General features: G+C 35.8%; 1 protein-coding gene across 4 annotated transcripts in view; it reads right to left on the reverse strand.

Moving 5' to 3' along the window:
• LOC150099367 (U3 small nucleolar RNA-associated protein 14 homolog A) overlaps window positions 1-18726 on the reverse strand; it is a 247894-nt gene that overhangs the window by 153640 nt on the left and 75528 nt on the right. The gene's annotated exons all lie outside the window — the stretch shown is intronic.

Consider the following 18726-nt stretch of genomic DNA (forward strand, 5'->3'; position numbering starts at 1 on the left):
ACAGAAAATCAATTGTGACTTCTGGCCTGATGTTTAATCATCACTCTCATGTAATGTGCCCAGGTAACCACTAGCGCTGAACAAATGAGGATGGGCTGGCAATTTGGGGCTTAGCCAACTGAACTGTATTGGCTTAAACCAGAAACAAACATGATAGTACAAAATTATTAAACTTTATGCAAGCGCAAGCTGGGGACATAGCCCACTTAAACAAGGCTGTATTGTTTACATCAAGAAACAAGGGTGAACAGTGAAAAGCTACTAGAACAAACATAACATCAGAAGAACTGATAAACATCACCAACATAAGGAGTATCAATGAAAAGGAAATCAAACTAAAGAAGTACCATGCAAACATAATTAATGTTACTGAGACAAAGACAAATTGGTGAGATCTTACTAAATGATAAATATAGGATGTTATATTCAGGAAATAGTCATCATAAAAAGGAAAGAATAGTGACAGCATTCAACACCAAACATGAATATAAACTTCTTGGTTGGCAGGCAATTTCAAATATAGTTATGTGGGCAAATTTCAAAATAGGTAATTAGACAATAAAACTTATTTGTACCAGCAGTCCTATAAAAAGTTCTACTAAGAAGTGGAGGAATTTTTTGAATCATTAGAAAAGGCAGCTGACAAAGAAAATCATATCTAGAAAATGAAATATACAAATTAAGACTCAGTGCATAAAAAATAGTAAAACGCATGAATGGAGATATAAAAGAAACTGCAAATATAAATTGCAAAATAGATTTAAAAGAATTCTTGGATTAATTTACAGATCTTTGGATGACAGATAACAATAACATAAAAAAAAAAAAAATTGCACCAAAAACTTACAAAATGCTTTAAATGATATAATAACAATAAAAGAATTAAAGGACAACCTAAGTAAAATTTAAAATGATAAATCAGGAGATGGAATAAACTCCAAACTGAATAAATTTGCTTGAAAAAAATTTCATCAGAGATTAAAATTTTTAAATAAAAGATTGTTATTTTTATTAAGAGAGACCTCGGAGTTCGAGACTCATCGAGGGAGGCCACATACTACACACACCAGCTATCATACTTATTCTTGAATTCATTCACACTGCTTGCACTCACAACATCCAATGGCAATCCATTCCAATCATGCACACCCTATGAGAGAAAATTCTAGTCCTTACCCCCTTTCTTAGCAGCATTCATTCTCAGCTTCCAAGAATGCCCTCTCATCCTTTCCCCACCCTCCATAAATTGAAAAATTTCATCAACTGAAATCCTGTATGACTCCTTCAGAAGTTTGTAAGTCTCAATCATATCTCTCCTTTTTCTCCTGTCTGCAGTCTACAAATTCTCAATCTGCCTCCATAATCAGTATTCCACAATCATGATATCATTTTTAACACTCTCCTTTGTACTCTCTCCAATATATTTGAATCAATATATATACAAATGGACAAATACCAGTAAAATGGAACACACATATAGTAATACCTATAGCCAATTGGAAAGAGAAGGCAGGGTAGACCTCAAAAAAGGATATTGGATGGATAATGAGACAGGAATAGACCAATATGGTCTATACAATTAGTGCTATGATGATGATACAGTAATACCAATATTCAAAAATAGGGATAAAACAAAACTTGATAATTACAGAGGTATTAATTCAGTGAATACATGAATATATATATACCAGAATACTTAATGAAAAATTGAATATATAATGTTTGATATATTACAAAGAATAAATATATCTAATATTTTACTATATGCAATATTGAATATATACAAAGATAATGAAATAGAAATAAAAATAAACTAAAAAATGCTTGAAAAACAATCTATAATTATATATAAGAAAAGAGGATTACTAGATCCAGCATTATTTCAAAGCCAAATACATTCGGCTTTTCAAATAATGCTGGATCTAATATCCACTTTACTTATATAATTCTGCATCGCCAAACTGAAGCTTTTTTGCTCTTTATTTTAGTAAATACTTTTACACACTGACTGAGAAATAAAATACACCTCTCCAACATTTCAAGTTCCTTCCTTTGTACTAAATGAGAGTTTTCGTTCTCTTAAGGTTTCTTCCGGATCTAGCTCCTGCTAAAGGGGGTTGAAGATTTCTTGCCTTGAGAGAGAGCAATTTGAGTCTCTAGTCTCTAATTTGTGTCTTCTGGAGTGGCCCATGTGGGGCTTTGTTGGTAGATACTTTTCCCCTGGAATATGTTCTGCTCAGTGGTAGGGTGAGCCTGTAACTGAGTGGAACCAACGCTGAGTTAGATGATCCTTTAGTCACTCACAGGGAGTGGTCTGGGGGATCGCCCAATTTTTAGAGAGGACCTTTACTTAAACAGGCTCTCACTGAGGGGAGTGAGATTTTGGAGGAGTTTTGCTTTGAGAAAGCAATCTGAGTCTCTGGGGATTGGCGTTTTCCAGCAGGGCCTCTATCGGGGCTGTGTCGGTGGGTGCTTTCGCCCTGGAATATGAGCAGTTCTGCTCAGTGGTAGCCACTGAGTGGAACCAATACTAAGTTGGACGAGCTTTTGGTCACTCATAGGGAGTGGTCTGTGTATTATCAAATTTTTAGAGAGGGCTTTACTTAAATAACTCTGAGAAGAACCAACCAGTTCAAAACAGCTGTCATGCCAGTGAAACCTTATCAAAATGGACTAACAGAAAGCGAATACATAGACATTTGGGCGCCGTTTATATTATCTATGTAGTCGGCACTAAGGCAACTCATGAATGCCGGTGAGTGTATTCCAGTAAGCTCTGGTCAACTTATTTTTACAAAACTTTCATAGTTTTTACATTCAGCTATAAAATAATGCTGGATCTAACATCCACTTTACTTATATAATTTTGCATCACTGACCTGAAGCCTTTTGGCTCTATTTTAGTAAAGTCCTGGTTGGCCGAGTGGTTAGTGTATCTGCTCTCCAGACAAAAGGCTGCAGGTTCGAATCCTGCCGTGGGCATGGATGTTTGTGATTATCTTTGAAAATACTAGTGGTGATGATGGTGGTCGGCGGTAGATGGCATTGGTATAGATGATGAAGGTAGTTGTGGTTGATGGATTGGCAGAGACGGAGAGTTGTAGAGTAGGTGCCCTCCCTCGAGTCTTTGGACTCCCTGCAGGTGTTACATAATAATAATAACATATAATTATATAGATCTATAAATGAAGGAGTAAGATAGGGATGCCCTATCTCCAACACTTTTCAATATTTCTTGAATCTGAGTCTGGGTCTTCCTACTGAGGACCCAGACTCAGATTCAAGAACTACTACCCTTTGGCCTGTAGTTCAAGAGTTTCTTTGGAATTCTGTTAATATTCATTCTTTGCACGTGATTCTTCCAGTTTTCCATTGTTTGATGTGTTTGATTATTGGTTTTGCAATATTTCTTTCAGAATGTCACTATTTCTTTTATGGTTGAAACGAGTATATACCCTGATGTTCTTCTCATAAAATGCATCTCCACTGCTGTTATCCTCTGCTCATTTTTCTTCTTTAAAGTCCAGGCTTCACTTCCATAGCATAATACTGATCTTGCCAAGGTTCTATAGGCTCTGATTCTGGTGTGCTTTTGAACAATTGAAGGTCTGAAAACCTGATTTATAATGCCTAGCGCTCTGTTGAAATTTATTATTTCATGATCAATATCTTTCTCTTTGTTGTAAATAAAAATGGTATTTAGAAGTATTTACTTGTTCCAGTATTTAATTTTCAATGCAAATTTTACTTCTCGTGAGGATGTTACCTGCAAAGGCCATGACTTCAGTTTTATTAATAGATATTTTCATATCAAAGCAACTATATTTACATGATGTATAAAATACTGAAGTTCATTTTCTGATAAAGCTATAAGCATCTGGTCGTCTGCATATAGTAGTGTATCTAAAATTGATTTTGGTTATTTTCTCTGTATTTTTTGTCTCCAACTTTTTATTAGAGCATTTATATATATATATTGAACAGAAGTGGGGAGAGGCTACAGCCTTGTCTGACTCCTCTATTTATTGGTTTCCAATCTGAAGATTGTTTACTTGTTTGAACAGAAATCATGTTGATTGCTTTTATCAGTTGTTTTGGAACTCTGCCATTTTCTAAAATATTCTGAAGTCTTGTACGATTCATTGTAGTCAATAAAAGCCAGATGAGTCTCAATGTTATATTCCTTATGTTTCTCAATGAGAAGTTTTAACGAAAAGTAACCATCAGCACGTGTGTCCACATCCAAAGCCATTTTCTTCTTTGCCCAGTCTTTCTTCATAAAATTCCCAGAGTTTATTTTTTTATAAGTTTGCTGTATATTTTATAACCTGCACTTAGAAGACTGATTCCTCTATAATTATTGCAATCATTTATATTTCCCTTTTTGTGAATGGGTAAGTGGTAAGGAATGATGATAGTTGCTTTAAGCCAGCTATCAGGGGGGGGGGGGGTTCTACTATTAACAATTTATTTAGTAATTTAAGGGATCATATTTTGAATGATTCACTGGCATATTTAAAGAGTTCCAAGTTGATGCCATCCTCTCCTGGTGCCTTGCTATTCTTGAATGAATTTAAAGCTTCTTCCAGGTGTTTAAGATCTAGTTCTATATTATCATCATTAAAAATGGTATATATGGGTTGGTAATCAACTTGTTTTTCTGTCCATGACTCTTGGAAATATGTTGTTCAAGTATCTGTATCAATAGTAGTAATGCATACTTTGTCTTTTATATCTCTGTTTAAGTGATTTAATATTTTATATGTTTTAGGCCATAGTCTAGTTATATCTCTTTCTAATGTGGGGTGTGTTTGATGGCAGAAAATATTTGTATAAGAATGATGGCTTGCACTTGAATTCATTTGGCAACAGCAACCTGTGGAAATTACTTCTTGTTATGAGACCCAATGCAGAGTATGGGAAACTAGATCATCAAGGGAGGAATAGGAAAAATGTGTGTGAAAGTTCAGCTATGGTATACAAACGTGATAAAGATATGAATGCCTTTGAACATGGTTATGTATGTGGCGAAGGAATGGAAAAATATGCTTTGGGTTCGGACCTTTTAAGTATGTCTGGGGAAGGAAAGTAGAAAATTCTAGAACAAGATCAAATAGATTGCATATCTAATTATAAGAATAGGCTAGGTCATAATTTATTATGTCTATACACAAATGCCAGGAGCATTAGATTGTTGGCATTAGTGAAACCTGACTATCAGAATCAGATATGGTAAGTGGGATCGAGTGTAACGGATATACTATTTTTAGGAATAACAGAAGAGATAGGAGAGGAAGAGGAGTGCTATTAATGATATCAGATGACTTAAGTCCAGTTAGGGTAGAAATACAAGAAAACAATGATGGTAACAATGTCCCATGTAGCGATGAGTTTGAGTATATCTGGTGTGAAGTGGAGGTTAACAATGAAATATATGGTGGGGTGTTGCTACAGACCTGGCGGCTCAGTTGTAGGGGATGAAGAAATGCATCACCAATTTAGCCTTATGGTGCCAAGCGAATGATTATTATGGGTGCCGTTAATTTTCCAAACACTGATTGGGTAGAAGAGAAATTTCATGATAAAAAAGAACAGGAATTTATTGAATTGTTGTGAGACAACTTTCTCAAGCAGCATATGAAAGAAGGAACTCAAGGTCAAAGCATGTTGGATTTGCTCATAGCATCAGAAGGGATCTCTGTCAAGAATATGGCTATTTTTACCACCAATTGGCGACAGCGATCATGCTGTTCGTTCTTGGGAAGTATCTACCTATATTGAAGCTCCGATTAAAACAGGCTACATGCTGAACTACAAAGCTGGAAATTATAATCAACTTAGAAGAATACTATCTTTGGTCCCATGGTATCAGTTACTGAATAGAAAAAATGTCAGCAATGCATGGGAATCTTTGAAAAAGTGCTTGAATGAGGCAGTATCTCGATGTATCTAGTGTAAGAAGAATAAATAGGTTGGGAGTGAAATGGATGGGCAGCCTTATTAAGCAAGAGATTCACAAGAAGATGTGAAAATAATATCATGAGAATAAGAGTGAGGGGAGTTATGAAATATATAAAGCTCAGGCCAGAAAAGTAAGCAGCATTATGAGAAAAGCTAAAATGGAGTATGAAAAGAAATTGGCCATGCAAGTTAAAGACAATCCAAAGAATTTTATGGTTATGCTGCAAGCAAAAGAAAGAATAAATGTGGAAGAATAACTTTATTGAATGCAGATGATACATGAGTGTCGGAAGCTAAGGAGATTGTTCAGCTAATGAGTGCTCACTTTGCTAAGATATATCAACCAGGTGTATGTACATGGTGTACAGTGCTACTACTACATTGGATGAAGAGTTAGAGGTTCATGAAAATGAGGTTGATGAGTTCTTGCATAACCTGGATAAGAATTTGTCAATAGGGACAGATGGAATATCAGCCTGTTTGCTAAAGGAATGTTCAGCTGAATTGGCTAGGCCTTTCGCACATTTGTATAACTTGATTCTCGGCTCAGGAATGATACCACAGGAATAGAAGGAATGCATGATAGTTCCATTGCACAAGGGTGGTGCAAAAACTGATGTGTCTAACTACCGACCCATTAGTATTCTGGTGTGGTAGTGAAGATTTTAGAGAAGTTGGTAAGAACTCGTATACAGAAATGGGCAGACAAGCATTCTATACTCTGCAGGGAACAGCATGGTTTACTAAAGGAAGATCATGTTTTAGAAATTTGCTTATATTTTATAACAATGTTATGGCCGAGTTGGATAAAGGGAATGGATACTCTATGATAATGTTGGATTTTTCTAAGGCATTTGATAGGATACCACACGATAATCTGTTGCCTAAACTGGAGAACAAGGGATTGGAATATAATCTATTGACTTGGATCAGGGGATGGTTGACAGACAGATATCAAAAAGTGGTATACAGTGGGTGTGAATCTGCCAGATTTAAGGTAACCAGTAGTGTACCTCAGGGTTCAGTCCTTGGGCCATTATTGTTCAATCTATACATTAATGACATCAAGCAGGGTCTATCATCAGATTTGCAATTGTTTGCTGATGATGTGAAGATAGGCAGGGCAATCAGGGATGCTACTGATATTCGGCAATTACAAAATGATTTGAATAGACTGGAAATCTGGGTAAATGAAAATGGCTATCAGTTTAATGTATATCTTTCCCATGATTTAATGTCTCTAAGTGTCGCTGAAAAAATTCAATTGGCTTATTTTTCACATCACAATGTTTAGTTTCTAAATGTCAGAGTTTCGCAGGTTTCATGCACTCATTCGACAACACTCCATAACACAAAACACATTGAGGTTTCTGTTCACTTTCATCGCCACACCAAGTAAACCCGAAATCCAAATATGAACTGTTATATTTCCTACTGTATATTTTGTTTGAACTGAGTGTCTCTTCTACTTTAATAGTATCAGCTTTACTCGCCGTTATGACAGGTGTATCACAATTAGGGTTAGCATCACCTGTTTCATTTGCTTTTCTTTTCAAAGCCCTACTTCTAAGCCACTTTATCATTATTAAAAAAAATGTTTTCTGAAAAATATATAAATACTGGGGTTACCTCACGATACCCTTTGTCCAATTATCACTTAGCACTTCTAAATATATACTGAGCCTTGGTCAAAGGAGGAAAATCTTCAATAATAAAAAATAAATAAACAACAAGCAATTGGTTGAAATGTAGATATTTACTTCAAATCTGACAAAACAGCAAGGGAAGGCGGAAGTAATAAAACCATACTGTTGTTCACTTCACCCCTCTTTTATTACTCATTTTATTTCAATAATTTTTACTAATTCAATTTTAATTTGTTTTGTGTGGATAATTAAAAAAAATATATATTTATTTAATTTAAGTCTGCCTACAGACCACCTGTCCCATCGTTGCGGACCACAGGTTGAGAAACACTGCCCTAGGCCATGCAGTTGTGATCCAAATTCATTGACATAGAACTGTTAAAATTTTAACTTCCTCTTCTCCTAGGGGTTTGAGCAGTTCAATAGGTATTCCATCCCCTCCTGGTGCTTTCTTACTGGATAGCTGTTGCAGATATTTATAATCCTACTCTTCAAATTTTTCAGTAATTTTGGAGTCCTTTCTGTAAAGGGCTTCTGTATATTCTTTCCATCTTTCTTTGATGCTTGTCACTTCTGTAAGATATCCTCTGTGATTACTTTTCAATACTGTCACCTTGGCGCTGAACTTCCCTGATCTTTTTGGAAAGATCTCTTGTTTTTCCTTTCTTATTTTGGTCTTCTATTTGTTGGAATATTCCTGGTTAAAGTATTTTTCCTTGTCTCTTCTGGCTTGTCATTGAAACTCTGCATTCAAATGCCGTACTTCCTGCAAATTTCCTGTGGCCTTCATTTTTCTCCTTTCCTGAGCAGTTTTGATGGCATCTTCTGACAGCCATTTGGATTTCTTCTTCTTCTTACAAATTGTTGGAATATTCTTCTTTGCTTCTGTTTTAATTATATCTTTAATTTCTTCCCATAGTTCATCTGGTTCTCTTTCACACAAATTGAGCACGCTGAATCTGTTCTGAACACTAATATTATATTTGGCCAGCATGTTTCCAAGATCATACTGATTGACATTTGTGTTGTTTTCAATTTCCGTAATTTTACATGTATCGTAGCCACTAATAATTCATGGTTTGTTCCACAGTCTGCACCTGGAAAAGTCTTGGAAACTTGAAAACATTTGGACAGTATGTTTCCCAGATCATATCTGATTGACATTTGTGTTGTTTTCAATTTCCGTAATTTTACATGTATCGCAGCCACTAATAATTCATGTTCTGTTCCATAGTCTGCACCTGGAAAAGTCTTGACAGACTGAATTTGCACTTCTCCATCTTCTTTGTCCAAGTATATATAGTCGATTTGATTTCTGTATTGTCCATCAGGTGATACCCATGTGTACAATCTCTGTTTGTGTTGTTTAAAGAAGTTAGCAACAAACAAAGAATTCTCTGCACAAAACCGAACTAGTCTCTTCCCTGTAGTATTACGAATACCTAAACCAAAACGACCTGTTATTCCTTGTTCCTCAGTTTCTCTCACTCTTGCATTCCAATCTCCAATAAGTAGCATAAATCTCACCTTGGTGTTACATCTATTACTTGTAACTTGCCATAAAATTCTTGTATGATTTCTTCTGGTGCCTCTGTTGTGGGTGCATAAATCTGTATGATGGTCATATTCATTGGATGTCCACTGACTGAGAGAAATGATTCTGTCACTCACTGGATTATAGCCTAATATATATCTGGTAATCTTTTTCCTGAGTAAGAAACATACTCCATTTTTCGACTCATCTCATGTCCTGTGTAATAAACCGTATAGCTCCATGATTAAAAATGGCCCATTCCTGTCCATCTAAGTTCACTTATTCCCAATATATCCAGCTTCTTGTTGCTCCATTTCCATCTTTATATAATACAATAGTGAACTCATATATAATGAGTTCACTATTGTGAGATATGGATGAACAGTTTCTTCCACCATTTCAATTGACGGCGATGGAAGGAGTAACATGACAACAACTGATCGCTACAATCCACTGCAACTTTGAATTTATTGTAGTCAGCAACAGCAGCTGGTTTTGTGTTCTCGTGTTGACCTCTCACATCAGTCTTCACCATCTCATCATATGTTTGGGGGACAGAATGTAGCATCTCAAACATCCCCATTTCACTGCTAGCAGGTGTTCTCGTCATCTTGATATTCACTCTCCTTCCTTCAGTTTTTGTTGGAAAGCCTGTTTTGGTGTCTATCTGGCATAACTGTCCCAACAGCTTTGGTACCATCCATTTTACCATAAATGATCAAAGAGTTTTGCACTTAAAAACAATCTATCCATGTAGATAGCTCTGTAGATTGTAGATTGCGAGTCTGTCCACAACATTGAAAGCAGAATTGAAATCTTCCTTATCAGTACTCTTTGTATAGACTTCAGCCATACACATATAGCCAGATTTCGCCTCACACAGCTCAAAACGTTTCATGCCATATTTCTCAAGTTTTCCTTTTATGAATACCCTGAAATATACTCTACCTCTGAAGCCACAAATCCCTTCATCAACTGTCAGTTCTTTATCTGGAGTGCAGAAAGTTTGGAAATCATTGAGAAGTTTATTGAGCACTGAATGAAGTTTGTACAGAGGGTCATGTCCAGAATTTCCCCTAGGAATGTATGTCTCATTGTTATTGAGATGAAGGAAGGTCAGAATAGAAAAGAAGCGATCACAGGATATCTGGAGGGAAGAGGCAAATTTGGAATCATAAACAGGTTTGGTAGACCAGTAATCCCTAATTCTGGGTTTCCTAACAAGGCCCATGTGTAAAATAATTGTCAGAAAACACTTTATTTCGGATATGGTGACAGGTTTCCATCTTGAGAAGACTGAATGTTTAGGTAATAGCCCTTTCCTTTTTTCTACTGCAAGTAGTTGTGCAGCATATCTGTTGGTTTCAATTTTCATATCAGATATAATATTGTTATTTACAAATATTTCAAAAACTTGAAAAGGGGATAAATTTTCATTGATGTTGGATGAACAAGATACACTAGATACTGATGAAAAAGGTATGTCTAGCATAGTACCCTCATTTTTTCCAGTTCAACTGTACGTCATTTGGTTGCCAACTGCCACTTCTCCCTGATACTCGTACACCACGACCTTGTGTGCGATCGTGAGCATAACTCGCTGGATGGCCTCGAATTTGGTCACCCCTCGTTCAAAGTTCTGAGTCACTGTTGCTTGACTAGGAGCTCACACTTGTGGGGAGATCTGTTTCCTCTTGTTCTGGATCACTGTCTGTCCAATCATCTAATTCATATCCTTCATTATCGAGTATTTCCTGGAGCATTTGTTCTAATCCGTGTTCACTCAAGAACCATTTAACATCCCTGCTTTGGACATCAGTGGGTCCTGGTCTGTCTATGGTGACAGAGAAATTCAAACTGATCTCTCAGGTCACAAGAAGAGAGTCATGAATCCCTTATATTGTTTAGATTGGAGCAGCCAGAGTGATGACGGCACAATGTAATATAAACATGAACCTGTGCGATCGTACTTGACGCAGCCGATAGGTGGGCGTTACGATATACTAATATACATTCCTTTTTTATTGATAAAAGTCAACCATCCTCATGGATAATGAAGCTGCAGATTCAAATTTAACTACAGTACAGTCTGATAATGAATTTCAAGCATATATAATGATTTTCGGAATTTTTAATTTAGCGATGTAGATATACATTGATGGGATTCTGGTTCACGCGCGATTGATGTATATTTACATCGATAGGACTCAAAGTGTTAAGCAGGATAAAAAGAAAAATATATAAGAAAGCTTTAAAAAAAGAATTAAAGTCGAGCAGCTTTTAGAGGAACTGTACGAATATTATTCAAGAAAAAATGAGTTTGAAAACAAGAACCAAATCTGGAGTCTCAGTGGCAAACTCTGAAATTGTTTACAAACACAAAAAAGAAATCAGGACTCCAAGGCAGACACAAGAAGTTAAAGAAGCAGTTATGGAAAATAAGAAAGCATATCAAAAGTAAGTCAACAAAATGCCCTGAGAGAGATCATAGAGAAAGATGTAAGCTGTGTGTAAAAGTAGCTAAACAAAATCAAGGGAAGAATGGTAAGAATATAGAAGTCAAACATCATAAAGATGGCAAAATATTCTGAAGGCTATGGAAGGAGTTTCAAAATGAAGGAAAGAATAGTGTAAAAATAATAAGTTTAGTTTAATCCTTTATCCAAGTGTGAGCAAACAAAGTTTGGCCTGAAAGTATCTTCAGGACTGGGGTAAGGTAGTGCAACACTAGGCAACTCATTGCAAAGGTGGAGAAAGCTCTCATCAATCCTATATCAGTATCTCCCATAATGCAAAGCACATCTCCTTGTGGATATGTGTTATGCTATGCATTAAGGCAAGGGCCACTACCCATACTGGTTTCGACCTTTATTGAGGTCTCGTCAGTGGGAGCCATGCCCAGTAGTGGAGATACAAAGGCTACCTTACCCCAGTCCTGAAGATACTTTCAGTCGCAAACTTTGTTTGCTCACACTTGGATAAAGGATTAAACTAAACTTATTACAGTCTAACCAAGTGAAAAATAAACTCTCAACATCTTTCTCTGAATCCAGAGTAATTTAATAATAAGGTTGCACAACCTTTGGCAATTCCTATAGGTTAGGATGACCTCTCATTGCTTCTGCCTTTGTATCTCCACTACTAGGCCTGTCTCCCACTGACGAGACCTCAATAAGGGTCGAAACCGGTATGGGTAGTGTCCCGTGCCTTAATGCACCTCTCATTGCTTCTGCCTTTGTATCTCCACTACTGGGCCTGTCTCCCACTGACGAGACTTCAATAAAGGTCGAAACCGGTATGGGTAGTGGCCCTTGCCTTAATGCATAGCATTACACATATCCACAAGGAGATGTGCTTTGCATTATGGGAGATACTGAGATAGGATTGATGCGAGCTTTCTCCACCTTTGCAACAAGTTGCCTGGTGTTGCACTACCTTACCCCAGTCCTGAAGATACTTTCAGGCGCAAACTTTGTTTGCTCACACTTGGATAAAGGATTAAACTAAACTTATTATAGTCTAACCAAGTGAAAAATAAACTCTCAATAGTGTAAAAAAATTAAATATAATAAAGGTGATATTTAAAATCAAAGATAAAGATATTCTAAAGGATGAGAGTAATTACTTTGAAAGACTGCTAAATGAAACAAGAAGTGACAGAGCAGTGGTGGGAAATATTCAAGCGGAATGCAATCAGTACATATCAATGCCCGATGTAGAAAAGGCCATCAGAAACCTGAAATGTGGAAAAGCAGCTACAGCAGATGATATTCAACTGGAAATGATCAAATATAGAGGTATAAAAGTTTTACAATGGCTATGCTGCATAATGCTAGGGATCCCAGATACATTGGAAAAAAATATGGGACACTTATGACTGAGGATGAGTTTAGGTATGCGCAACCATCACATATGCCAATCTTACAAATTTGGAAGCACCATGGTTTGAAGCGTCAATCAGGATACATATAAAATTTGCGTTCTCCATTTCCAATTTGAATTGCTTGCTTGCAAATGGAGCAGAAAAATATTTACAATTAACGCTTGTGTTTTTGTTTGTCCACACGTAGATTTTCTATCATATAACTTATGTATTATTTTAGATGTACAATCCATTGATCAAAAACTCTGGTTGTGAAAACACATGTGATACGAAAGTTGCTTCTTCTGCAGCAAGATTCCTTCCCACTTCCCCCATCTGTTTCTTGGTAAAGAAATCACCGACTTTTGCTTGTACTAGCTCGAGATGCAGATTTATGTCTTTTTATAGCAAAGAGCTGGGTAATGTCAGACTCTCCACCACGTTCAATGCTAAACAAGCCACTACAAACTGTACACTCCACTTTATCTGTCTCGCCCAATTTAGTAGATTTTTTTTAAAAACGGAAATTGAGTTTTTAAAGTGTCTGTATAATCACACTTCCTTTTCGGCATTTTCAACGTTCAACAGAGCCACAGGAGAATTGAAAAACCATATTTTAACAGCAGCCGTACAGTAATTAATACTCTGCAAGCACCAACCTGTTTCTCTCGGAGCAAGCTTCTAAAATGGCGTGGACAAAGCGGACCGTTCCGTGCTTTTAAAGCTGAGCCAATATCACGGCACATGCCAAAATGTCAATGCACATGCGCACTGTTCCAATGAACTTATCGTTGTTGCAGTGTTGCCATCACTCGCCTTGAGAAAATAACAACAGAGAGCAATGTTTGTAATAGAATAGAAATTGTAACTCATCGATTTTGTTATTCAGTCTTGAACTCTAAAACATGGGACAAAAAGCTGTCCCAAAGAGTTTTCTTGGGAAAACGGGACGCATTAGCCAAAAACGGGATGATCCTGTATTTTACAGGACATCTGGGAACCCTACATAATACAGAAGGCTAGGTCAGAAGGTCAAATTCAGGATGATTGAAGTCTCATAGTTCCCATCTACAAAAAGGGAAATGGGGTGAGAAGGGATGGTAAAGAGCAATATATGGCCTCATCCACTCAAATGCCTCACGTTCTTCTGGTCAACCCTGTTTTAAAGTACAAACGAGACATTGGTGACTGAGTACGAGCAGTATAACCCAAATACTCATGAAAGAGAAAACGTTATAAGAAATGTTTGTCCAGAAGTGACAGGCAGCAACTCTGCCATTGGACTTATCCAGAAACAGGCTAGTAAGCTGTCCTGGGGAAATTTTATATACTTTCAAGTCTAAGCCAAAGTATCTCACACAAAGAAGAAAAGAAGTTTCCTAAACCAAGTCAATATAAAAATTGTGTGTATTAGAAACAAAGCAAAAAGGCACTAAGGAAACAAATCTATAACAGAGTAAAAAATGAGGAAAGGGCAAATGCAGGTATTATGATTTATGATATATAAAACTGTGTATAACTACTGGAATGAAAGATTAATAGAGATCATACTCAAAATATTAAGAAGTCACATAACAATAATCAGTGCTTATGAACCAGAAGAAGTATATCTCAAAAATGATATTTATCATTTTTGAGATATACATCATGTTACTAAAAAAATTAACACCTTTTAAAAGAATTACAGAATACCATAAATAAAACAATTAAAATAGATTATTTATTACTAGCAGGAAATTTAAATACCAGAATAGGAAACAGAAAATTCAAAACAAACATAAGTAGATTTGTTGAAAATATCTGTATTCATAATGGATGCAAGCTACGAGATTTTGTTGTTTATAATAATATGAAAATAATGAACTCCTAGAGTGGCTGCACTGCATAGTTCAGAAAACCTGGACAGAGGGATGAATTCCCAATTAGTGGAGTAGAGCTCTAATAGTACCCATATATAAAAAGGGAAATAAAACTGAACATGAGAATTACAGAGGTATTTCCCTACTGAGTGTTCCTGGCAGGATCTATGCAAGTATACTTGAGAAACGGTTGAGAAGAATTGTGGAAGAAAGCTTGGTGAAGAACAAGCTGGATTCAGGCCAAATAGAGGCTGTCAGGATCAGATCTTCACTTTACAACAAATAGTTGAGAAAGCATGGGAATATAACAAATATCTGTATTTAAGTTTTGTCGATCTGGAAAAGGCATATGACAAGGTGCCAAGAGAGAAGCTATTCAGTACGCTACAGTTATATGGTGTCAATGGGGCATTATATCAAGCAATACTTAGTCTGTATTTGAGTTGTAAGTCGGCAGTTAGAATTGAAGGAAGTACAGGAAGATGGTTTAATGTTAAATCTGGTGTGAGACAAGGATGTAAATAATCCCCTCTGTTATTCATTATCAATATGGATCACATTATGAAGGAAATTGGTATTAAACATGATATCAGAATTGGAGATGTTAATGTCAGCTCTTTGCTTTATGCGGACGATGTTATACTTCTAAATAAATCCGCTACAAGTTTGCAAGATTCCCTGACTAAATTGAATAACTGTTGTAATAGATATGGTATGAAAGTCAGCATTAAAAAGACAAAGACAATGAAAATAGGTAGAATTCTTGGAAATGTTAACTGTGTTGTGAACGGGGAACCTGTGGAACAAATAAAACATTTCAGCTACTTAGGCACGATTTTTAGTGAAGACAGTAAATTTAATATGGAAATAGACAACAGAATCAACAAAGCTGGTATGGTAGGAAGTCAACTGAATAAATTCATATGAAATAAGAGAGAAATTAGTCAGAACACTCAATTAGCTATATACAAGACAGTGTTCAAACCAGTTTTAACTTATGGTTCTGAGAGCTGGGTCAGAAGTAAAACACTTGACCAAAGACTAGAGACTGCAGATATGACAGTCCTGAGGAAGATTAGAGGCATGAACAGATGGCATCAATGGCAATATCATATTAAAAATGAAGATATTAGGAAAGAACTTGACATTGTCGGCATCCAGGAATGCGTTAGCAGAGCTAATCTCAGGTGGTATGGTCATTTAAACAGAATGGGCGAAGAAAGATTAGCAAAACAAGTGTTCACTGCCAGGTTGGCAGCAAAACGACCCAGAGGAAGACCAAGATATAGGTGGATTGATAAGGTACAATGTGCCTTAGACGATAGAAATATAAGATCTGATAATGATAATATTGGAGTCTTGACAAGTAACAGACTGATTTGGAGGAAAATTGTAGATAAGAAGATAGTAATGATGTAAATTTTTCATATAGTACTATCATATCCTGTACACCCCATGAGGGTACATGTCAGGAATTTGATGATGATAATGAACTTCTTGGAAGTGTTACATAATAATATTTGAAGATAAAGAAATACACAAAAATAAATGGTCAGACAGAGGATATAAATCAGTTATTGATTACTTTATCATACATTCAGTCACCTGAATTAATCCCAGATGTAAGAGCATATCGAGATTTTGAATTAAATTCTGATTATTATAAGGTAATGGCAATAATCTGATTTAAACCAAAATGGCTAAAAATAACAAATAAACTGAAAAAGGCCTAACAAAAAAGTTAACAAAATTTCTTCATTAAAACATTCATTGAACTCAGTAGCAATATCAAAAATGCACTGATGCAAAATGAATAAACAGAAATCCCACAAGAATCAAATGACACCGAGGAAGATTGGAAAAAATTTGAAATGAATCCTGCCAACAGAAAGTGTAAAAATAAAGAGTAAACAGAATAGAAAAAGAGGTCTGCTTAACTGGAATAAAGAAACAGAAAATAATAATAATAAAAAAAAAAAGACCAGAAATGGCTAAATTTCAAAATGATAGAAGCAGAAATAGAGTACAGAAACAATGAGACTTAGAAAAATTGTAATCAATTTTCAAAATCTCTGGATTGATGATAATAAAGAAGTAAAATTTTATAAGAACAAGAATGATATAACAGAAAATATTATAATATCAGAACTAAAAAATACAACGAATAAAATTAAAAATAGGAAAACAAAATAAATATACAACTGTCCAAAAAATGCAGGTGAAAAATTTAATGAAACACTTTTGAAATTCTTTAATAAGGTTTGGATGTCTGGAAAAACTCTTAACTCTGAAAAATAAAGCACTGGTGATTCCAATTTATAAAATAGAAAATAAAGATAATATTATCTTCACTTAATTATTCAGTAACTCACTGACTGCCTCATATCTAATCCTTTATCAGTTGGTCATATTTCACTGCCAGAGGTGAGCCTTCTTATGTCACCATCTAAGACCAAATTTGTGAAGTAGTTGTCATAACATATGCAAATCTTAATATATTTTAAGTGAAAATTAGGATAGAATTTCTTGGAATTTCTCAATGTACCATGACGACATACAGTAGCTGAATTTATGTACTACTACTCACTCTCTCTCTCTCTCTCTCTCACTCACACTCACACACACATTGAGATATACATAATGTGGTAAAACAGTATGCATATTATTATATTGAAATTAAATGAATTAAAAGTCTCACTGACTATATTATATATGATAGCAATGTTTTCCCACTGGTTCAGAACACAAGAGTATATAAAGAGGATTTGAAACAGTTGAAACAGAAAGCGATCACAATTTAGTTTTGAGATAGATAAAATTCAATTTCATATGGAAAATAAGAGCATTTAAGAAAGTTTTAAAATGAACCATTTGAAAATGAACCTTTGAGCCTGTGTAGCTCAGTGGATGTGGCGTTTGCATACCACGGCACTTGGCTGCACGAAGGAAGACTTGGTTTTGAGTCTAGTCGGCGACTAGAGGAAAATTTTCTAAGCCTTTTTTCGACCGGTTCCTGAGTTAGTCGATCTCTGGCATGGGCAAGCAGGTTTTTCCTCCCGGAAACTCTGGTTTTTCGTCCCGTAAACTCAAGAATATCGACCATAGAACCCACATTATTTCAGACATTAAAAAATACAAGTGTTAGGGTTAGAGACCACGAGATGGTGGCACCTATAGAGCCGTCTCTCTTCACTACATGCTGCTTAATTAGTGATAGCCTTGGGCCAGCTATCTCTGATTGGGTACCAGTGGAGATTGAACTGCCCACTCAGTCTCCAAAAGTTAGATAGGGCTTAAAACGGCCTCGCCTACTCCCTAAATATACGGGAATAAAAAGGCGTTACCTGATTTTTTTTTTTTTTTTGATAAAATGAACCAAAGTTGCACAGCTTTTAAAAATGAAATGCAAACTCAAATATACAAACATCATTGAATTAAAAAATAAAGAGTTTAAAAACAAGAAACAAACCTTGGAGATTCAATGCCAAATCCTTAAGAAAACACTGATTGATTCAGCCAGTGAGGAATGCAGTGAGGTTGTCTGTAAAGATAGAAAATCAGAACTCCATGGTGGACTCAGGAAGTTAAAGAGGCAGTCAAGGAAAAGAAGAAAGCATATTGAAAGTTCCTGGCAAGTAAGTCAGCTTGTGCTCTTAGAAAATACAGAGAAAAATATAAAAAAGCAAAACACTGTGTAAAACTAGCTAAACAAAAGTCATGGGAAGACTTTGGTAAGAACTTAGAAATAAATATCAAGAAGGTGGCAAAATATTCTAGAGGCTATTGAAAAGGCTTAGAAATGGAGGAAACACTACATTAAAAGGAATCCAAGATGATAAAAGTGACATGAAAAGTGAAGATAAA

This window comes from Typopeltis vanoorti, chromosome 14, assembly GCF_054136105.1.
Source record: "Typopeltis vanoorti isolate ZY-2024b chromosome 14, IOZ_Tvanoo_1.0, whole genome shotgun sequence".
Classification (NCBI taxonomy): domain Eukaryota; kingdom Metazoa; phylum Arthropoda; class Arachnida; order Uropygi; family Thelyphonidae; genus Typopeltis; species Typopeltis vanoorti.